Source organism: Geotrypetes seraphini, chromosome 2, assembly GCF_902459505.1.
Source record: "Geotrypetes seraphini chromosome 2, aGeoSer1.1, whole genome shotgun sequence".
Classification (NCBI taxonomy): domain Eukaryota; kingdom Metazoa; phylum Chordata; class Amphibia; order Gymnophiona; family Dermophiidae; genus Geotrypetes; species Geotrypetes seraphini.
Window position 1 is genome coordinate 279,825,638 of NC_047085.1, and position 23,761 is coordinate 279,849,398.

The 23,761-nt window shown below is 46.7% G+C and overlaps 1 protein-coding gene across 3 annotated transcripts in view; it reads left to right on the forward strand.

Annotated features, from left to right (window-relative positions):
• The window catches only part of NSUN2 (NOP2/Sun RNA methyltransferase 2), a 922,747-nt gene that overhangs the window by 205,062 nt on the left and 693,924 nt on the right, over nucleotides 1-23,761 (forward strand). The window lies entirely within an intron of this gene.

Consider the following 23,761-nt stretch of genomic DNA (forward strand, 5'->3'; position numbering starts at 1 on the left):
TCAAACTCCCAAATCGTTATCAGGGAATATTGACTGATAATATGCTCTAAAAAGTTCAAAATAGCCCGCTCCACTTTGCGGACCAGCAATGGTTCCCTTAATAAGCTATCATTCAATTTCCAGTAGCAATCCCCTACCCTCAGGGCCCACCATCTCACATCCATCCAGATTGGAGCATGATCAGGTCACCCAATGTCTTCAGTGTGGGAATCCAGTTATCTGCACCACCCCCTTATCCAGATACAGCATATCTATTTGGGTATAAACCTCATGGACCAGGGAATAATAAGAGTAATCCTTGCCAATCCAGTGCTGGGATCTCCAGCCATTCACATTTAGGATTTCCACCAAATGTTTAAGAGGTTTCCTATCTGATTTAAGCCTATCCCCCCAACTCCCATAGAGTGCCATCTAGGATCAGTGACCAAATTAAAGTATCCTCCCACTATCACTGAACCCTTCTTTACTAGCAGTTCCTTGGCCAATACCTCATCAAAAAAAGAATCCTATTTAGAATTTGGGGCGTAAAGATTCACCAAAGTTACCAATTCCCCATTGATCTGACCCAACCAAATAACCCCATCCCTCCATTCCTGTTCCGGTACTAGTTTAAGATGTTTAGCAAACAGTATACCCACCCCAATCTCTTCCTCTGACCCTTTATTCTTCGGCGTGTAAAGCTGTTGATAAAATTCCCGAAAGCGTGTTTGAATGGCCTCCTTAGCCGTCAACGTCTGGCCTGTGCTATCCTTAATAGCCATAAATTAGATTGCGTTTGCTGAAGACGAAGACAATGGGCCAGTAATTTCCCCGCTCGATTCTTCCTCTCCTTCCTATTTGAGACCCAGACCCTACCCGGGTATTCTCTATATTGTACCAACTTCTCCCCTGATTTCACAAAAATGAGTTTCCTGTACAAAACTATCAATCCTCAACCTCTTTAATTCTTTTAAAAACAGCTGGCGTTTACGGGGCATATTGAGACCCTTAACATTAAAGCTGCCCACTCTCAAGGTATCAGCTCCCATAACCTATAACTCCAATTCCATAACATTCACTTCTGGTTCCCCTCCCCCTAAACTGTCCACAGAAAACCTTGCTATCAACCCCTCGCCACCAATCCCTCACCCACCATCTGTGTCCCCTCCATGACTTCGTGTGACCCCACCAAAGCCCGTTTCCCCATCCACCTCCCCCCTCCCAGAAGACCCCCACAACAAGCACTCACTCCAGTTGCTCCCCCTCATACAGGATTCCCCTCACTTTTGCCCCCAAGCACACCCCATTACGAAGCCTAAACTTCCTGCACAGTCCCAATTCCCCGGAAAACCAAAGATGTCAAAATTATGGCAAGTTCACCACATCCTCCTCAGGTATCTGGCCCGTCACCCCTGTCTGCTAGTGCCACCGCAGCTGCCTGACTCACTGGCCGCCACTGGCAGGAACACGCTGGACCTTCTCTTCACTGGAAACATTCTGATGGCTTGACTGCAGGTTTTCCCAGGGCTGGATCCTCTGCACTCTGTAGCCCTTCTCTCCGTAACAATGCACCGGCTTATGCTACTGTGGTAACTCTTATGCGCCCCATTAATGGTAATCTGGAGCCCAAAAGGAAACAATACTGCAAATTATGTTTTTTCAAGGTCTGCCCCACTTGATGAAATTCCTGACGCTGCTGTAAGGTTATCACTGATAAATCTTGGAACACTTCCACTTATGCCCCTTCCAGTCAAAGGAGCCCATCTCTCTGGCCTTCCGCACCATCCGGTCCTTGTCCATAAAATTCTGTAGACAGGCAATAATATCTCTAGGGCAGTCAGCTTTCTTGGGCCCCAGAGTATAAAGGGCCCTATCCACATTCACCCCAGGAATCGCACCAGCAGTGTCCCCCACCAGCGGGGAAAGGTTACCAAAGATCTCTTGGACTACTTGCATGGCATCCTGATAATCAGCTGTTTCGGGCACCCCTCTAATGCGCACATTGTTTCTGCGAGATCTGTTCTCCAGATCCTCTACTCGCACAAAACAGTCTAGCCAATCCTTCTGAGCCGCATCAAAAGCCACGCTCAGATCCTTCTTGCTCCCAATGCGCCACTCTGTCTCCTCTACTCTCCCCAGAAGGTCAGCAAAGTCCTGCCTGATTTTCTTGACAGCCTCTTTAATCTTGCTTTTCACACCTACCACTTCATGTTTAATGTCACAGGCCCACTACTGAAGATCCGCCTTAGTGACAGCCGCTGAAGATTCCATGCATTTCAGTCTCGGAGAGGTGCCCTGCTCTGATTCTTCCTCAGATGTGCTCTCCCCGGACTCTCATACAGACGTGCTGGAGGCGCCGCGCACATGGCGCAGGCCACACTTCTCCGCTCCCTTATCGGACTGTCTCCCCTCATCGGTCCTTTTTGTTAAGGCATATTTCAAGCGCGGGCTGCTATTTAAGGAACCCTGCACTGAAATGAAGCTCCCAACCGCCTCTGGAAGGTGGGTTTTGGCGTGTTGAGGTCAGAGCTCTCACTCTAACCTGCTACCATGCTCCATGATGTCACCGGAAATCCTTGACCTGGAACTTTAATGTGGTTAATCACTCTCTGGCTTGTCTCCCATGTGAGCATCTGGAGCAGGTGTCTCTGATGGATCTCACGATCAAAGCAGGTCTCCTTATGGCTATAACTTCAGCCAGGAGAGTTTCGGGGCCCAAAAGGAAACAACCAGCGATACTGCAAATTATGTTTTTTCAAGGTCTTTTCTGCCATGATCCCTTTCTGCATTTCACGAATTCTACAGTGATGCTACATACTGTTCCTTCTTTTCTTCTGAAAATGGTTTCCAATTTCCATGTGGATCAGGAAGTCTGGCTTCCTGCTTTTGGCTTCCTCTGGTTCGAGGGAAAAGGACCAGGTATTGTGGTCCTTAGCTGTGTGCAGACTTCTGTTGTGGTATTTGGAAGCTATCAAGTTTGGCCTTTCTGACCCCCTGTTAGGTCTGGCGGGTTCTGGCCGCAAAGGTAGACCAGCCTCTAAGGCAGGAGTGTCAAATTTAAATACACAGTGGGCCAAAATTAAAAACTTGGACAAAGTCACGGGCCAACCAAAACAAGTGCCGTGGTCGTAACCATGTTTAAGGACAAGGTTCGGCAAAAAAAAGAGTGTAAACATAAAAAGTGGCCAAAGAAGCATCATGGGCACATAAACTAAACCCCCCCCCAAAAATCATATAAATAGTGAGAAATAAATAACAACAAAATCTTGCATGCGGAAAGGTTTAAAAATGCATAAATAAAAAATCTCTGCTGTAGAGCGTGAAAAAGTGTAGCTGTCCTGCACTAACAAACATCACAGTGTGGCAATAGACTACAGAAGAAATAAAAACTATTAGCTAATATTTTATGGGAACTTAATATAACTTAAAATAACTATGTGCACATTAAAAATAAGGAAGAATGAAATAAAGCCATCGTGGCTCTTACCTAGTAGAGACAATCTGTAGCGAGCTGAGCAAACCGAAAGTAAAACTGGTTTGAGAAACACCAGCAATTTAAAAAGGGGGTTACATGACAAGTGCCATAGTCACAACCATAATCATAAGCAAAGAGTGGCACGAAAAAAAATGCTAAAGAAATTGATGATCACATGATGAATTAAAACCTGATTAAAATAATAAATAAAAGTGAAAGGTCTAAAAACAAGTGACACACATCGTTAAGATAGTATAGCTGTCCTACATTGACATATCCATTGGGTCAGCTCTAGTAGACATTTGGTATTTTCTCGCAGGCCAAATATAATTACATTGCGGACCAAATGGCCCACAGGCCTGAGTTTGGCTTCGCATGGCCATTTCCATGACTTATGTAGCAGCTAAGAAGAACCCCTCAGCGGTGTGGGCTCCTTCGACCAGAGGAGTTTTCCTCTTGGGCAGAGTCGTTGGCTGTGTCTCTGGATGAGATTTGCATACTTTCACTAAGTTTTGCAGAATTGATTTGGCAGCCAAGCAGAATACTGTTGTTGGTTCCTCTGGGTTGGCAGCGGGCTCATCAGCCCCACCCTGACTTTTTGGGACTACTCTGTTACGTCCCACTGGTCCCGGAATAAAGTGGGTTTGTCAAGTACGAAAGATTAGGTTCTTACCTTTGCTAATCTTCTTTCTTGTAAATCCTCACTTTATTCCAGGAACTCACCCTATACTCGCTGATTTGTTGATTGTCTGCCTTACAAGTACAGGTAAGCAGGGTTTCTGACCAGCCTTTATAATAGGCTCTTCATCTGGGGGGGTTCTCTAGTTCAGGTGCTCCCCTCTGTCAGTGCAGGCTGTGTTTCCATTTAGCCCTGTTTTATTCAGTTTTTCAAAGTTTCAGAACCTGTTATTCCTTTGTATTATTGTTGCATTTTTTTATATGAGCAGAATTGATTTCCTTGTCGGGGAGTTCCCCGTTCCTCTCTCTTGTAATTTTTTGACAAAATGACAGAAAAAGTTGAACACTACTGCATTAAATTTTGTATGAAGCTTGGCAATTTCCAAGTGGAAACAATCCACAAGATTCAACAGGCCTTCGGGGGCGAAGCAATGGCTACCACACAGATAAAGGAGTGGTACAACCGCTTCAGAGATGGCCGCACATCAGTGGAGTTCTGGTAGGCCCTCAACATCCAGAAATGAGATCGTCATTGCCAAGTGAGGACCCTGGCGATGCAGGATTGTTGAATCGCGATCAGAGAACTTGCAGACGAGGCGAGCATCAGCGATGGATCCGTTTATTCCATTTTGCCTAAGGATTTGGGCGTCAGGAGAACTTCAGCAAAGTTTGTGCCAAAGCTGCTAATGATCGAGCAGAAGGAACTCTGTTTGGAGATCGCACAGGACATGCTGGAGACTGTGAACAATGATCCCAACTTCCTCAGCACAGTGATCACTGACGATGAGTACTGGATTTATGGGTATGACCCAGAAACCAAGTTGATGTCATCACAATGGAAGCATTGAACATCCATGAGGCCCAAAAATGCAAGGCAGTCACGCTGACCATCTTCTTTGATTCCAGTGGTGTGGTTCATCAAGAGTACGCACCACACGGCACAACCATCACCAAGGGGGTACTACCAAGATGTTCTGTGTCGCCTTCGTAATGCTGTGAGACGCAAACGGCCGGACCTGTGGGTAGCGGGCAATTGACAGCTCCATCACGATAACTAACCTGCCCATTCTTCACATTTGATACGGTGTTTCCTGGCCAAACACAGCACACCTGTGATTCCTCAAGCTCCCTACTCTCCCGACATTGCTCCGTGTGACTTCTGGCTTTTCCCCAAGCTGAACATGGAGGAGTGTGTAGTGCAGTGGCTGGAGCTAAAGCCTCAGCACCCTGGGGTCGTGGGTTCAAACCCACGCTGTTCCTTGTGATCATGGGCAAGTCACTCAGTCCATAGCCCCAGGTACATTAGATAGATTGTGAGTCCACCGGGACAGATAGGGAAAATGCTTGAGTGCCTGTTTGTAAAACTGCTTAGATAACCTTGATAGGCGGCATATAAAAACCTAATAAACTTGAAAATGCCCCTGAAAGAGAGCAGATTTCAGTCAAGAGAAGATATCATGCAGAATGCAACGGACCAGTTGTGAGTAGTCTCAAGAGGCATTCCATTGCTGCTTCCGACAGTGGCAGAACCGTTGGAAGAAGTGTGTGGCATCCCAAGGGGGTCTACTTTGACGGAGATAGTATAAGAGTGTTGTATCTGAATACGAGCATTTTTTATGAATAAAGGTCTGATACTTATTGAATAGCTCTCATTTGCAGAAGGAATCCTTTTTCTGTGACTCTCCTCGACTTTACTGGGAACTCTAGCACAACCTGTAATTTTTCTTTTCTGCACGTTTGCCTGATAGTGTTTCTTTCTGTTCTCCCTTTTTTTCTTATTTTAATCGGTGTTTTTAATCTAATTTTTGGGATTTCTTTGTGCTCGGAGCGATTCTTAAGCTCTTCCTGCATTGGGAACAGACAGACATCAGTCTGTAGCTGACGGACCGATCCCAGAGGGAACCTGCTAGGAGCTCGTGATTGTGTCTGCTTTTTCTCTCCTACTGCCAAACAAGGAATCCAGTGCAGACTATTTGGCATAACTAGAATACTCAGCAGTGTCTTGCAGGATGCCAGCTTCATTTTTTCGCCTCTGTCCTCATAGGAGGCTCTTGAACAAATTTGAAAGGCTGAAGTTAGGACCCAAAGTGGTGAACTGGGTTAGAAACTGGCTGTCAGACAGACTGCAAAGGGTGGTGGTTAATGGAAGTTGCTCGGAGGAACAAAACCAAGGAACAACTTCAAAGAGAAACTATTTGCACAAGAGGACAGCTGAACCCAGTAGAATTTTGGACGCACTATAACTTAATCTACAACCCAGCTTTTGACCCTAACTTCTTCATTTTAGGATGGAAAAACTTTAGTGATCAGGTCTTAAACGACATAGCCCCTCTGAAAAAAACGTTAAAAAAGACAACATTTATGAGACAACTGGTACGATACCGACTTAATGGTCTTAAAGCGAGAATTAAGCAAATTGGAAAGAATATGGTGCAAATCAGGGAAAGATGAGGATAGACTTACTTGGCGATTAAAGGTTAAAGAATACAAAATAATGATCAAAGAAAAGCGTAGCAAACATTACTCCCCAAAAATTAATGCTCCTACTTTAAATAGTCACAAACTCTTCAAAATAGTCAATTCTTTGTTTGATATTGATTTCCACAAGCGCTCCAATACAGACTCCCCACCCCCTGCGGCAATCTTAGCTGACTTTTTCCTTACAATAATCCACAAATTGAGATTGTCTCTTGTAGGTTCAAGCATAGATTTACCTATCATGTTTCCTGCCTTAGATAAAGAAGGTAGAGCTGGTGATATGATCTGGAATAACTTTGAACATAAGAATTGCCGCTGCTGGGTCAGACCAATGGTCCATCCTGCCCAGCAGTCCGCTCACGCAGCAGACCCCATGTCAAAGACCAATGCTCTAAATGAGTCCAGCCTCACCTGTCCCAGTTTAGCAGAAACTTGTCTAGCTTAGTCTTGAAACCCTGGAAGGTGTTTTCCCCTGCAACAGACTCCGGAAGAGCATTCCAGCTCTCCACCATTCTCTGGGTGAAGAAGAACTTCTTTACGTTTGTACGGAATCTATCTCCTTTCAACTTTAGAGAGTGCCCTCTCGTTCTCCCTACCTTGGAGAGGGTGAACAGTCTGTCTTTATCTGCTAAGTCTATTCCCTTCAGTATTTTGAATGTTTTGATCACATCTGGGGGAGAGTGTGGTGCAGTGGTTAAAGCTACAGCCTCAGCACCCTGGGATTGTGGGTTAAAACCCACGCTACTCCTTGTGACCCTGGGCAAGTCACTTAATCCCCCCTTTGCCCCATGTACACTAGATAGATTGTAAACCCATCGGGACAGACAGGGAAAAATGCTTGAGTACATGAATAAATTTATGTAAACCGTTCTGAGCTTCCCTGGGAGAATGGTATAGAAAATTGAATAAATAATTAAAAATAAATTTTAAAAAATAAGTCTCTTCTCAGTCTCCTCTTTTCACGAGAGAAAACCCAGACTAGAGCCACTTTCTTAAACTTTACTTAAAATATGTAAAATTCAATTGCCTATTGGACAACTGCCCACCGACTATTATGAAAACGACTCCTATCCTTCAAGGCTGAACTTTTTAACTGGGTTTCATCATGCATGCGTACCAGTAAATTCCCGGAGGAACTTGGTCATATCCTCGTGATTCCTATTATCAAAAACCCAAAGGAGTCCGTTTCCTTGACGGCCAACTACAGACCCATTGCCAACATACCATTCTTTCTTAAACTAATGGAAGGTCTGGTTAACATTGACCTCACAGAATATTTAGAGAAGTTTAACATTCTACATGATTCTCAATCTGGCTTCTGAACAAATTACAGCACTGAAACAGTTTTGGTCTCCATGACTGACCATCTTTTCCATTTGTTTTCCCGGAAAAAAGCGCACTGGTACTGCAGTTCGACCTGAGCAGTGCCTTCAACCTTGTTGATCATGACCTCCTGCTTAGGTGCCTTGATTCCATCGGCATTTCCAGACAGGTACTAAATTGTTTCACGGGTTTCCTAAAAAAACGTACATACCAGGTTTATAGCAAAGGAACCTACTCTCAAGCTTGGACAATCCCTGCGGAGTGCCATAGGGCTCCCCACTCTCCCCCTCACTTTTCAATATCTACATGACTTCACTGGGAAATATGTTATCCGATTTAAAACTGAAATCGTACATATACGTGGATGATATAACAATTATTATTCCCATAACCTCATTAACCCAAGAGACAGAACAATTCATCTCATCCGTCTTTACCAAGGTAGAACATTGGACTAAGCACTCCAAACTAAAACTGAATCCCGAAAAAAACAAGATTTTCCTGACAAGTCCCAATAACAAGATTGCGAATACCTCCTTGAGACTAAATGGATCAGACTACCCAATTAATCCCACAACCAAAATCTTTGGCGTCACCCTGTACCGAAGCCTGACGTTTGAAGATCACACTAATGCTCAAGTCAAAAAATGCTTTCTCACTCTATGGAAACTTCGTACCATTAAACAATACTTCGATTTCTTTTCCTTTCAGCTGCTGGTTCAATCCCTGATCTTAAGTACCTTAGACTACTGCAACATTATATACTTGGATCTCTCAAGAAAACCTTCAAACAACTGAGAGCAATCCAAAATGCTGCAGTCTGTCTTATCTATGGCCTCAAGAAATCAGACCATGTAAGCCCATATTACAAAAAACTACACTGGTTGCCTGTGGAAGCAAGGGTCATTTTTAAGTTTGCTTGCCTTTGCTTAAAAACCATGAAAAGGTTCATCCCCATCCTATCTGTCTCACCAATTTGCATTCCCAGGCACAATTAATACACACAGTACCTACTTGTTCGCTTTTCCATCCCTAAAGGGCTGCACCTACAAGAGATTACCTCAACAGAACACTATCATTCCAAGTAGGCAAATGGAACAAATGTTTAACCAACTTCATCTCAAACGCACTTTTGTACCAAACGATTAGGAAGTCAATAAAAACTTCTCTTTGACAAATTTTTCTGACCCCACTTCAACCTCTGATGTACCTCAACATGATGTACTTCCAAAACACTACCTGATAAACTTGACTAAACTTAGCATGCCAATGTAATTTTGAAAGTTCTCTGTAATGTCGTTGTCTGTATACAGTCTTTTCCCTTGTAAAAAATTATTATTATTATTAGTGAAGTCCCTCAGCGTTCAGTGCTGGGGCCGATCGTGTTCAATATGTTTGTGAGTAACCTTGCTGAAGGGTTAGAAGGAAAAGTTTGCCTTTTTGCGGATGATACCAAGATTTGTAACAGTAGACACTGAAGAGGGAGTGGAAAATATGAAAAAGGATCTGCAAAAGTTACATAGTAACATAGTAACATAGTAGATGACGGCAGATAAAGACCCGAATGGTCCATCCAGTCTGCCCAACCTGATTCAATTTAAAATTTTTTTTTTTTTTTTTTTTTTCTTCTTAGCTATTTCTGGGCGAGAATCCAAAGCTTTACCCGGTACTGTGCTTGGGTTCCAACTGCCGAAATCTCTGTTAAGACTTACTCCAGCCCATCTACACCCTCCCAGCCATTGAAGCCCTCCCCTGCCCATCCTCCTCCAAACGGCCATACACAGACACAGACCGTACAAGTCTGCCCAGTAACTGGCCTAGTTCAATCTTTAATATTATTTTCTGATTCTAAATCTTCTGTGTTCATCCCACGCTTCTTTGAACTCAGTCACAGTTTTACTCTCCACCACCTCTCCCGGGAGCGCATTCCAGGCATCCACCACCCTCTCCGTAAAGTAGAATTTCCTAACATTGCCCCTGAATCTACCACCCCTCAACCTCAAATTATGTCCTCTGGTTTTACCATTTTCCTTTCTCTGGAAAAGATTTTGTTCTACGTTAATACCCTTTAAGTATTTGAACGTCTGAATCATATCTCCCCTGTCTCTCCTTTCCTCTAGGGTATACATATTCAGGGCTTCCAGTCTCTCCTCATATGTCTTCTGGTGCAAGCCTCCTATCATTTTCGTCGCCCTCCTCTGGACCGCCTCAAGTCTTCTTACGTCTTTCGCCAGATACGGTCTCCAAAACCAAAATTGGACTGAAAACAGTCTATTGTCTTTAAGCATGTGAGCAAAGAACACCGCAGACAAGCTGAAGTAGCAAAAAAATGCATTTTTTTGCTTCTTCAGCTTGTCTGTGGTGTTCTTTGCTCACATGTTTAAAAACAATAGACTGTTTTCAGTCCAATTCTTTATATGTGAGTTTGCAAACCATTGGACCCCTGAGAAAGGCGTGTTCGCCGAAACACAGACCGTGTAGGGTCCGGTTGGATTTTTATCACAGTATTTTTTATCATTGTACTTTTTTAATTGAATTTTTATGGTTTTATATGCCCGTGTTTAATAAATTATTTCCAGAACATCTGTATCCACAGTTTTTGTTTTTGTTTTCATCGTTGGACTATGTTACTGTGGATCAGGTGGTCAGATTTTGGAGGACCTCAGGTGGATTGTGAATTAGAGAATGACACGGTGGCGGTTTACCCGCGGCTACTGCGTTTAGCTGCGGGTAACCCGCCAAAAACGGGAATGAAAATTAGCAGCCTCTGCGGGGACGGGGACAAGACCATCACCGCCTCGTGGAGCGGTGAATGGTCTTGTCACCGCAGTGAGGCATAAAGGATCGTGCGGTCCCCGCACCCCCATCCGCCCACCCGCACGCCGGCTCGATCGTTTAACCAGCTTTCTCTCTCCACCTCACCTTAGTTTGCCGGCTTTCTTTTTCGGCGACCGGAACGCTTTCAAAAGAGCCGCACACGCGCGGCTGCTCAGTATTCAATCTTCTGCTCTGACCCAACCGGAAACAGGAAGTTGCAGCAGAGCAGAAGATTGAAGTTTGAGCTGCCGCGCGTGCGCGGCTCTTTGAAAGTGTGCCGGTCGCCGAAAAAGAAAACCGGCAAACTAAGGAGAGCTGGAGAGCAGTAGCGTACCAAGGGAGGGGCGGGAGAGGCGAAAAAGGTAATGGCGCCAGGCCTTGGTGCACCGAGGCAGACCGCTTCTCCCCCCTCCCAGCAGAACCCCCGCTGACCCTCCTATCTCCCCCCCCAAGTGAACCTTTCCGACCCTCCCAGCGAAAGCAGCAAACCTCCCTCCAGTAGCGTCGACTTTCTCCTCCCTCTGCCGCATCACTGATGACGTCATCAGTGACGCGGCAGAGGGAGGAGAAAGCCGCGAAGGAGGTTTGCTGCTCTCGCTGGGAGGGTCGGAAAGGTTCACGGGGGGGGGGGAGATAGGAGGGAGGGTCAGCGGGGATTCGGCTGGGAGGGGGGAGAAGCGGTCTGCCTCGGTGCTCCATTACCTTCTTCGGGCAGCAGCAGCGTTTACAATTCGCTGCTGTTGCCGGCTTCAGGCCTTGTTCTCTGCCGGGTCCTGCCTACTTCCTGTTTTCATGAAGACAGGACCCGACAGAGAGGAAGGCCTGAAGCGGGCAACATCAGTGAATTGTGAATGCTGCTGCTGCCCGATGAAGTTCAGGACATCGAGGAAGGAGCAGGGTGAAATCGGTTGCTGGCTTGGGGGTGAGGGTAGGGAAAGAATCGTAGAAGTGGAGAAATTGGCACGATGGCTTTGTGGGGGCTAGGGGGAGAGAGAAAGAAAGGAAAAAATAAAGAGGGGGGGCAGGGGGAGAGAGAAAGAAAGGCAGAAAGAAAGAGGGGGACCAAGGGGAGAGAGAAAGAAAGGCAGAAATAAAGAGGGGGTCAAGAGGGAGAGAAAGAAAGGCAGAAAGAAAGAGGGGAGCCAGGAGGAGAGAGAAAGAAAGAGGGGGGGGGGCAGGAGAAGAAAGAAGAAGGATCAGAAGAAGGACCAGAGACTCATGAAATCACCAGACAAAAAGGTAGGAAAAATGATTTTATTTTCAACTTAGTGATCAAAATGTGTCCGTTTTGAGAATTTATATCTGCTGTCTATATTTTGCACTATGGCCCCCTTTCACTAAAACGCAATAGCGGTTTTTAGCGCAGGGAGCCTATGAGCGTCGAGAGCAGCGTGGGGCATTCAGCGCAGCTCCCTGCACTAAAAACTGCTATCGCAGTTTAGTAAAAAGGGAGGGGGAATATTTGTCTATTTTTGTATAGTTGTTACTGAGGTGACATTGCATAAAGTCATCTGCCTTGACCTCTTTGAAAACCCGCGGAATATAAATGATAATTAACATTTTCTCTGCGTACAGTGTGCTTTGTGTTTTTAAAATTTTATTGTTGGTAGATCATTTTGACTTGGCCACAAAGGTAAGGGGGAGGGAGGGAGGGGAGCTGCTGAAAGACATCTAGTAATCCTTGCAGGCTTGACTGTGCAGGGAATTATTTTTGTAAAATCATGTTTTGTTATGTGACTGGCATTATCTAGACTTTATGATATAAAATTACTTGCTTGCGGGGACCGCGTGTTCCGGCTCACACAAGGAAGGAGGGGATGAAAGGGAAAAAGTTTCTCTTCCTTGGAAATAGATTCTGAAGTGACCTCATCAAAGAAGACCAGCACTAAATGTACAAGAAATCCCTTAAACAATGTCAAAAGAGCCCAAAATAGAAAACTGCTACTGCCTTGAGACTCCATTATTGAAGGAATCAACTTGAAATCACAGAAGAGACAGGAAAAGGTTAAATGCCTCATGGAATCCTCAGGTACAAAACACAAACCAAATTGTGAATGAAATCAGAGCAGACAGTAAGAATTATAAAATTGATGTCATTATCCATCTGAAAAAAAAAGGCGTACTAGAAATAATGCCTCAGCAATACAATTTTCAGAAGTTCTATTTGCTCATGGTAAGGGAGAAGAGAGACTGCTAGTGATGGTGGGGGGACTGATAGAAGATATGAAAGAAGGGTGGTAGAAAGGAACAGATGGTAAAGGAGGGAGGGAAGGGTGGTGGTGGAAAGGAATAGAACAGACATTGAAAGAGGGTAGAGAGGAACAGACCCTGAAAGGAAATGTGGAAGGCAGAGTGGGGAGAAGACGCTGGAAGGGAAGAAGACAGATGCCAGACTATGGGGTAGCGGAGGGAAGAAAATGGGTGCTAGACGGGGACGGTGAATGGGATGGCAGTGGCGGTGACGGGGCGGTGAAAGGGATGGCGGTGACGGTGACGGGGCGGTGAAAGGAACGGCGGTGACAGGGCGGTGCAGAGGATGGTGGGCCGGGGACGGTGCAGTGACGGGGACAGATTTTTTCCCCATGTCATTCTCTATTGTGAATTACAGAAAGAGCCATTTGCTATCCACACAATCCCTAGAGTTACCTAGGTGTTCTTTTTGATATGGCCGACAGGCAGGAGAGAGTTGGCCAGGAAGAGGAGGAGGCGAGCAGGAGAAAGCAGCCCGAGAGAGTCGAGGAGAAAGCAGCAGCAAGTGAGGGGCAGCGGTGAGAGGTAGCTTCGCCCACCCCTCCGACGTCATCAGCAGCTGATTCGGAGCTCCCCCTTAAAAGGGGAGGGGCCAACGGCGAGTAATACAGCGTTCTCAGAGAGCGGGGTAGACAGGCAGGAGAGAGTTGGCCAGGAAGAGGAGGCAGGCAAGCAGGAGAAAGCTGGCCAGAGAGAAGAGTCAAGGGGAAAGCGGCAGCAAATGAGGGGCAGCGGAGAGAGGTAGCTCCACCCAGTCCTCTGGCATCATCAGCAGCTGATCTAGAGCTCCCCCTTAAAAGGGAGGGGTGAACAGCGAGTGATACAGCATGCTCAGAGAGCGGAGCAGTCAGGCAGGAGAGAGTTGGCCAGGAAGAGGAGGCAGGCGAGCAGGAGAAAGCTGTCCAGTCAAGGGAAAATCAGTAGCAAGTGAAGGGCAGTGGAGAGAGATAGCTCCGACAACCCTTTCGGTGTCAACGTCAGCTGATCGGGAGCTCCCCCTTAAAAGGGGAGGGGCCAACGACGCTCAGCCATTCGGTGCGTGTCAAAGGTGAGCATTAAAGGCGTTCTCCTTAGCGAAAGTGTCTTAAGAAGGGCCGAGTCAATGCTCAAACAGCAGAAGAACAACCGCAGCAGACGCAGAGGACAGCCAGAGCAGACGCAGAGGTCAGCCACAGCAGACTGGCAAGTGGGCAGCAATGGAAGCAGCAGACAGAAGCAAGAAGTTGAGCTACCCAGTTTTCTGCACCATCTGCCATATGTATGACTACTCTGTGGGGGGCGGTCTTATGTATGCACTCGATGCGGGGAACTGGAGAGTCTGAAGAACAAGTTAGACTCCTGGAGGGCAGAATACTAGAACTGGAAGCACTGGAGGAGAAGGACAGGGATGCAGAGAATGTCAAGGCAGAGGAAACCATTGAGGAGGCATACAGGGAGGCCGTGGAAAATCACCAGCAACAGTGGAACTGCCAAGATAAACCTACAGAGAGTGAGGACCATCTCGAGGACAACCACAAGGAAGAAATGGGTGACACATCGGTGAGATCTGAATAAAAGCAGAGGGAACCCACAAGAAGACGAATCAGGTGCAAGCCAATGCCAGGATGAGGGAAGATGGAAGTGCACAGAGGACACAGACCTATGGCTGGAGAGATGGTCATATGCCAGGGACACGGACCTGCGGCTAGAGAGGCAAGAGAAGATAGGACTGCAATTGTCGTGGGGAACCCCATCATCACACAAGTCGACAGCCACATAGTGGGGAGGAAGACAGGATCAGCTGGTGACCTGCCTACTGGGAGCCAAGGTAGAAGACATAGTGAGCCGCATCGACAGGATAATTGACAATGCGGAATGAGGAGATATGGCAGTGGTGATGCATGTGGGAGACAAACAATGTGAGCAACAGGAACTACAGCAGGGAAACACTGAAGATAGGGTTAACAGACAGTCTAGAAGATGCTAGGAAGGAAGCTGAAGACAAGAACACCGAGGGTAGCTTTTTCTGAGATCTTACCGGTACCCAGGGCAGATGAGAAGAGGCAAACGGAGCTGCAAGCAGTCAACGTGTGGATGTAGCGCTGGTGTGAGGAAGAAGGATTCCATTTTGTGCGCAACGGGAAGACGTTCTGGGGGAAGAGCAAGCTATACAGGAAGGATGGACTCCACCTCAGCAGAGACGGAACAAGGCTACTTGCAAGCAACATCAAGAGAGAAATTGAGAAGTTTTTAAACTAGGAAGAAAGGGAAAGCAGACAGTTGACCATGGCTCGGGGCCTGGTTTACCCAGAGGATACTGTGCAGGAAGATAGCGGGGAAGACTCACCAGATCATAGGCAAAACAGAAATCTTGAAGGATCGAAAGGGAAACAAAAGGGAAGGAAATGCAAGAAAAGTAACAGGCCGCAATCTCAAGTATATGTACATGAACGCAAGGAGCCTAAAGAATAAAATGGGTGAATTAGAAGCTGTGGCACAAAAAGATAACCATGACATCTGCATCATGGAAACATGGTGGAACGAGGAAAACATCTGGGACACTGTGCTACCGGGCTACAAGTTATGCTGCAGAGAGAATGGGTCAAAAAGGTGGGAGCATTGGCCTATACGTCAAAGAGGGAATTGAGTCTACCGGAGATAACATGAAGAATAAGTTAATCACAATGGGTCAAAATTCCAGGAACATATGGAACAAAAACAAAGATCAGAATCTACTGCTGACCCCCAGGGCAGTCCGAAGAAATTGATGGAGAAATGACAGACGAGATTAAACACAACTGCAAGGGAGGTAACACAGTTAATCGTGGGTGACTTCAATTATCCGGGGATAGACTGGTACCTAGGCACCTTCTGATGCAGTAGGGAGACCAAGTTCCTGGATGCTGTAGGCGATTGCTTCCTGGCGCTTTTTAGCCTGGTGCTCCGCCTGGCTAATTTAGGTGAGCACCCGGCTGTTATCTGTCACGAATCCTGCTGCCGCCGCTGCTCATTTTAAAAAAAACCAAAAAAAAACCCTCTCACTGGTTTGGGGATTCCCCGGGCTGGCTCGGCACAGCCTGAAGAGCTGCCGAATGTTCAGTGTGACTCCCGCCTGACTTTTTTAAAAATAGCAACAAGCAATTTGAACCCGTGTTCTGGGGCTCTAATGGCACCACTGCGCATGCCAGCTTCGCTTCTCTTCACTCTGAAACCAGAAGTTACGTCCCGGGGGGTAGGGAAGAGAAGGGAAGCTGGCACGGACAGTGGTAGCATTAGAGCCCCAGAGCATGCGGGAGATAGGTCAGCAACAAAGTGAATCTTACAACTTGCTGCTCTTGCTTCGGGCCTTCCTCGTTGCCGGGTCCTGCCTACTTTCTGTTTCTGCGAAGGCAGGACCCGGCAACGAGGAAGGCCCGAAGCAACCAAGAGCAGCAAGTTGAATGCTTCCCTCCGTCACTGACCTATGGGAGATAGGTCAGCGATGGAGGGAAACTTACAACTTGCCTTAGTCTGTGTAGTGAATCTGCCGACAAGTGTATGAGATGGGAAGAGAAATGCTGCTGCACCTAATTGGGGGGGAAGAGAAATGCTGATGCTGGATCAAGTTTTTGGTGGGAGGAGGAAGAGAAATGCTGCTGCACCCAATTGGGGGGAGGGGGAAGAGAATTGGTGCTGCTGTTACCAATTGTGGGGGGAGGGGGAAGAGAAATCCTGCTGCACCCTATTGGGGGGAAGAGAAATCCTGATGTTACTGCACCCAGTTGGGTGTGAGGGGGAAGCAAAATGCTGCTGTACCCTGTTTGTGGGGAGGAGAGAGAAGGAGGGAGAAGGAAGACTAGGGAAGGGAGAGGAGAGGAAAGAGATGCCAAAACGAGGGAGGGAAAGGAAAGGAGATACCAGACCATGGAGGGGGAAAGAGAACTGTTAGGGCATATGGGGGGGGAAGGAGACAGATGTCAGACCAGGTGTAAGGAAGGAAGGAGGGAGAGTAAGGAAGGAGAAGAGATGCCAGATAACGAAGGGGGAGATGGAAGGAGAGGTGAAAGATACCAGGGCATGGGGAGGGAAGGGAAACTAAGAAGACATAAAGTGCCAGACCAGAAGGAAAGAAAAGAGAAGAGGTGCCAGAGCAAGGATTGAGAGATAGGGGAGAAATCCCAGGGAATGGGGAGGAAACGAGATGAGAGATACCAGAGCATAGGGGTGAGGGTGGAGACAGAAAAATGGAGAAGGAGTGAAGCTGAAATGAATCATGTGCAAAGGAGAGAAAGGGCACAGGATATACAGTTTATTGAAGGGACATAGAAAGAGGGAAGATGCCATAAGGAACAGAGAGAGGGCAGACACTGGATGGAAAGGGCAGAGAGGGTGGACAGTAGATAGGGGTAGAGAGGGCAGAGGCTGGGTGGAAGGGGCAAAGAGAGAGGACAGATGTTGCATGGAAGGGAGAGAGGACAAATGCTGAATAGAAAGTAGAGAGCGAAGAGAAGATGATTAAAGCAGAAACGACAAAAGGTAGAAGAATTTTTTTTGTTGCTTTACGTAGAATCGAACTTTAATCAATAGTTACAATACTACTTATCAATAGGAAATGGAAATAAGGCAAATTTTTTGGACTAAACTCCTTTCCTCAGGTCAGGACAGGATACCATAACAGCAGTATACTGTACTGTCTTGAAGAAAGATTTGGCCTCTGAAAGTTAATTACTATTAATTGAAAAATGGATTAGTCCAATAAAATGGTATTTTCTTATTTTCATTATTTGTTTTATTTCTGTTTGTTAATTTGTAAAGTGGTGATTGTTATGTATAGAGAATGACACATTGGTTGTTACCTGCGGCTAGCCATGGGTGAAAAAAAAAAGGTCACCGCGAGTACGGGGACAAGGCCATTCACCGCCCCTTGGAGCGGTGAATGGTCTTGTCTCCGCAATTAAAGGAGTGAGCATGCATAGTGAACGAGCATGCGTTTCAGCAGCCCCCTCTCTCCTGCCAGCCGGCCGGCTGTGCATCTCCTTCCCTTCCTTTCCCTTACCATCTCTTTGTGGCGATTTCTATAAGGCTATGCGTTGTATTGCAGCCGGAGCCTTGAAGTCGCATAGCATGTGACTGCTGGAAAAGTCTACGACACAACTTTTCCAGCAGCCAACGAGACGTGACTTCAAGGCAATACAATGCAGAGCCTTATAGAAATCGCCACAAAGAGAAGGGAAGGGGAAGAGAGGGAAGGAGATGCAGAGCTGGCGGGAGGGAGCTGCTGGAATGCGCAAAGGGTGCTGGGGGTGGGGGATGGAGAGGAGAAGACGCTGAAGCAGTCTGAAGGGAACTGGGCAAGAAAGAGAGGAGAAGACGCTGGGGAATGGAGAAGAGAGAGTGGGGAGAAGATGCTAGGAAATGGGGAAGAGAAAATGGGGAGAAGATGCTGGGAAAGAGGATAGATTAAGAATATTTGAATCGCTATCCCCTTTTGACTCTTCCCTATCAATCTCCCCTGCCTTTTCTCCTTACCTCCCCACCTCCTTTCCCCAATCCCATCCACTTTGGTTAACTCTTCTACTTAAAGAACAATCTTCTCTCTAGGTTTGCGGAGTCGAGGGCCGAGCTCACGGGGGTAGGATGCTGACGGGGACCAAACTCGCGGAGGCGAGATGGTGATGGGGACCAAGCCCACAGGGACAGGACAGTGATGGGGGTGAGCTCACGGAGACAGGGCCAAATTTTTTCCCTGTGTCATTCTCTAGTTATGTAGCAATTTTTTCAAATTTACATCTACTGTCTTTATATTGTGCACAGTATTAGGGTGTTGCATTGTATGCAGAGTCTGGTTTCTTTGCAGTTTTGTCTACCTATTTCTATTTTTCGTTTGTGATTATTCCATATTGTACGAGGGTGTATCTGTGTTCTGTGTGTATGTAAAGGACATGGTTTGACTGCAGGATCTGGCTTGTTTAGTTTTACAATGTGTGTGTTAGTGTTCTAGTACTCACTGCAGTGTCTAAGATGCTGCCTTTTCCTAGGTGCACCCTTGTTGTGTGACTTGGATTATTACTAAAAATAACTTTTTTATATAGAGGAAGGGGTTGTTAAAAAAATGATCAGCACTGGCTGTCATATATACTAGGTATGCCACTGGATTTAATGACCCTATTCTAACTTTACTGTTGACGTAAGTGGTGTTGTCCGTCCCCACCCCACACACACACAGTATAGAGAATTAAATTAAAGTTGTATTAACATCAAGTAGCTTTCAAATTACATTATAAGAAAATAATATTTTTAATACATTGCTAATTATTACCTGCATATTTATCTAAACTGTTTTGCCCTAGCTCTCATTTTGATCTTTATCTGCTATTTTTTTATTTTGCTGTAGTGCAATCGCACAGGTCTCCTTCAAGGCTCAGTAACAGCTCTCCATAAATTATGTGGAAGAAGTCTGGAAGTGGGGATTGCATCTCTTTCATATCCTCAGTGAGACCTCAGGAAGTAACCTAGTGATCTAAAGTCTAAACATTATTAGAGGTGCTATAGAGCCATTTCTTGTATGACTGGATGAGCTATATTTATCTATTTTTCCTTTTTTTTTTTTAGTTGTTTATATTCAAGCAGAAATAAATGGCTAGATTGAACCTAATGACTTCAGTAATGCATTTCCCTTTTTTTAAACCTCTATACCATATCTAATTATTCACTTTTAGAATTGGATACTTCTTAAATTTAGTAAAAATATTCTGGCACAAGTGTCAAACCTTCAAAAAGGAAGTCATATTGAGCATTGGAAAATAATTAATAATAATTAACTAATAAAAATAGTACACATTTCATTTTCCCCACCACCAAATTTCCCCGTCCCTCCCCATCCAGCTACTTTTTCATGCTACCTGGCTGGAAAAAATTTATGGGGAGAACACTGCAGGTGCCATAATGCAATAAGAGGGGCCAAAAGACTATGAGGGAAAAATAGCCAAGGAGGCAAAAATCTTCAAGCCGTTCTTTCGATATATTAAGGGGAAACCACTCGCAAAGGAAGCGGTGGGGCCGTTGGATGACCATTGAACAAAGCGAGTGTTAAAGGAGGACAAAGCCATCGCCGACAAACTGAACACATTTTTTGCGTCTGTGTTTACCAACGAGGATATACATAACATTCCAGATGCCGACAAGCTAAACGCCGGAAATGAAGATGGGAAATGACAGTCAGTCTAGAAGAGGTATTCAGGCAGATTGATAGGCTTAAAAATGATAAATCACTGGGACCGGATGGCATGGTGATCTCAGCTATCTCTAAGCGGCATACGGTGTCTGTTGAGGGTGGCTCAGCTTTAAGAGACTCTTTAAGAGGCCCTTAAGCAGAATTTTGATGTTTTTTCTTTAGTGGTCCAGGCGGCTATATGTGGTGGTCTTGTGGCTCGTGCCGTGTTTCAGTAGGCTGAGCGTGTCCTTGACATGAGTTTTGGTGGATCAGGAGATGGCAAAAATTGAGATAGCTTCCTCTTATCTTTCTGATGCCCTGTATGACTTGTTGCGGACATCAGCCAAGTCCATGTCTCTTGGGGTGGCCGTGCATCATACCTTGTGGCTTTGTGCTTGGTCGGCGGATGTGGCATCTAAAGCTAAGCTGACAAAATTTCCATTTTGGGAGTCTTTTTTGTTTGGCAAGGATGTGGACAAGTTGGTTCAGACCTTGACGGACTCTTAAGTGCCCCATCTGCCTGAGAGCTGTGCCCATCCGCCAGCACGGGGTGGCATTGCTTGGAGGTGTTTGTGTGATTTCCGCAGCTATCACCCTGGTTGAGGGGCTGCTTCCTTCCCGGCCTCTGGGTTGTCCTGGGGTCATTTCTTTCAGTGCATGCAGTCCTTTCGGGGGGCCCATAGGTGGGGGGGACGTAATTCCTCCACCGGCCCGCACAATGACTCCTTGCCAGTGCCTCCCTTGGTTCCGGTGGGCGCTTGGTTGTGAGGTTTATACCAGGGATGGCCAAGATCAGAACAGATCATTGGGTCTTGGAGATGATTCGGAACGGTTACCCTCTGGAGTTTTCCCGAAAAGATGTCTAAACGTCTAGTCAGGCAGTATGGAAGAAGCGTACTTTTCTCCAGATGCTTCAAAGATTGTTAAATCTCAAAGCAGTAGTGCCCGTGCCTCCATTGGAGTGGGGCACCGGCCAGTATTCCATTTACTTTGTGGTGCCCAAGAAAGAGCGCACTTTTTGACCCATCTACTTGCATGTTCCAATTCGGGCCTTCCATCAATGGTTCTTTCGCTTTGCGATCTTGGGATGGCACTGTCAGTTTTGTGTGCTTCCCTTTGGTTTGGCCACAGCTCCTTAGACATTCACCAAGATTATTGTGGCTATGGTGGTGGCCTTGCACAATGAGGGCATTCTGGTTCACCCCTATCTGGACGACTGGTTGATCTGTGCAAAGTTGTTTTAGGAGAGCCCCGGGTTATGGCTTGGGTTGTGGAGTTCCTGCAGTCGCTGGGATGGATAGTCAAACTGTCCAAGAGACGGTTGGCTCTATCTCAGCGTTTGGAGTATCTTGAGGGGGTTTTCGACACCGGCTTGGGGAAGGTCTTGTCCTTGGGCTCACGGTTTTCTCCAGATTATGGATTCAATAACAGCTTCCCTGGACGTGGTTCAGTGGGCCGAGCTCACATGCACTCGCTTCAGCATGCTCTGCTTGAGCAGTGATTGCCTCAGGTGCACGATCTAGACTCTCCCGTTCCTCTTCGGGGGGTTAGTTCATTGCAGTTTCCGTTGGTGGCTACTGTCTTCCAATCTTGTGCAGTGAGTGAGCCTAGATCAGCCCCAATGGACAGTTCTTAGGGACACCAGTCTTCTTGGTTGGGGAGCTCAGTGTCTCGGTCGCTTGACTCAGGGTAGTTGGTCTCTGGAGGAGGCATCTTGGTCGATCAATGTTCTGGAGTCCAGAACCATCCAGCTGGCGTTGCTAGCGTTCCAGACCTTGTTGACGGTCAGGTCTGTTCAGGTTCTCTCGGATAATGCCACGGCGGTGGCCTATGTTAATCATCTGGGGGGAACCAAGAATTGTCTGGTGGTGCAGGAGGTGGTTCTTCTCATAGCCTGGGCATAGTTGCATCTTCTGGACATCTCGGCTTTCTACATAGCAGGAGTGGAGAATGTCCAGGCACGTGCTTGATCCCGTAGGAATCAGTCGGCACGTGCTATATCCCGGAGAGTGGTGTCTCAGTCCCGCAGCTTTCAAGTTAATATTGCAGACTTGGGATTAGCCGGTCATGGACTTGATGGCCATGAGTGTCAACGCCAAAGCGCCCCAGTTCTTCAGTCGGTGCAGGTATGTTCAGGCCGAGGGATTGGATGCTCTGGTTCAGCCTTGGCCGATGGCAGGCCTTGTGTACGTGTTTCCTCCGTGGTCGGTGGTAGGGAGAGTTCTTTGCCTTACTCAGCACCCTGGCTGCATGATCCTGGTGGCCCCGGATTGGCCCCGGCACCTGTGGTATGCGGATCTGGTTTGTCATCTCGCAGCAGATCCCTCTTCCGCTGCTCCTCTCGCCCCACCTGATTCGAGGGGTCCCATTCCAATGGTTGATCCAGTCCCTTTTGTCTTATGGCTTGGCTCTTGAGCGAGAGCGCATAAGAAAGAAAGGTTATTCAGATAAAGTGGTCTCCACTCTCTTGGGATCCTGAAAGCTTTCCACTTCCAGGGCTTATGTGCGTGTGTAGCATATATTTGAGGAGTGGTGTGCTGCGTGTGGAGTGTTTTCCTTTTGCGCCTCTTTGCCTAACATCTAGGAATTCTTGCAGGATGGCCTGGACAGGGGCCTGGCCTGGTCTTATCTCCAGGTTCAGCTTGCAGCCTTGTCCACTTTTCGAGGGTTGCTGCAGGGTAGGCACTTGACATCTCTACCGGATGTGGTTCTCTTTTTAGGGCAGCCAAATTACTTCAACCTCTGATGTGGCTTTTGGTTCCGTCTTGGGATCTCAATCTGGTTCTGGCTGCGCTTGTGCACCCTCCTTTTGAGCCCTTAGGTTCCTGCTCATTGAAGGACCTTACTCTTAAAGCGGTCTTTTTGGTGGCTATTACTTCTGCGAGACTCATTTCTGAGCTACAGGCTTTTCCTTGTAGGCTTCCCTTCCTGGAGTTTTCTAGGGAGTGTGTTGTGTTACGGCCTGTTCCTTTTCTGTCAAAAGTGGTTTTGCCTTTTCATGTCAGTCAATAGCCCTCCCAGTTTTGGGAAGTTGAGAGCGCTCTTCGGAGCAGAAGCAGTTGCGCAAGTTGGATGCCTGTCGGGTCCTTCATTCTTATGTTCAGCGGACCGCAGATTTTTGGAAGTCGGATCATCTTTTTGTTCTCCTAGCAGGTCCTCGTAAGGGGAATGGCCCTTCCAAAGCTACCATTGTACGTTGGATTAAGGAAACTATCGCTTTCGCGTACCTTCTTCAGAGGAAGTCTGTTCCGGATTTTCTCAAGGCTCATTCCACTCGTTTCAGGCAGTTTCATGGGCTGAATCTTCTCTTGTGTTTCCTGTGGATATCTGTAAAGCTGCGGTTTGGTCTTATCTGCATTCCTTTGTTTGCCATTACCATGTGGACGTTAAGGCACGCGATGTTCGGTGAGCGTGTTCTGGTGTCGTCCTTCGGGGGTCCCACCTGTGATGGGTACTGCTTTGGTATAGTGAAGCCTGTACTGGTCTGGAGAGGTGACAAAGAAGGAGAAATTAGATTCTTACCTACTAATTTTCTTTCTTTTAGAGTCTCCAGACCAGTACAGCACACCACCCTGTCTGTTGTCGTTTGT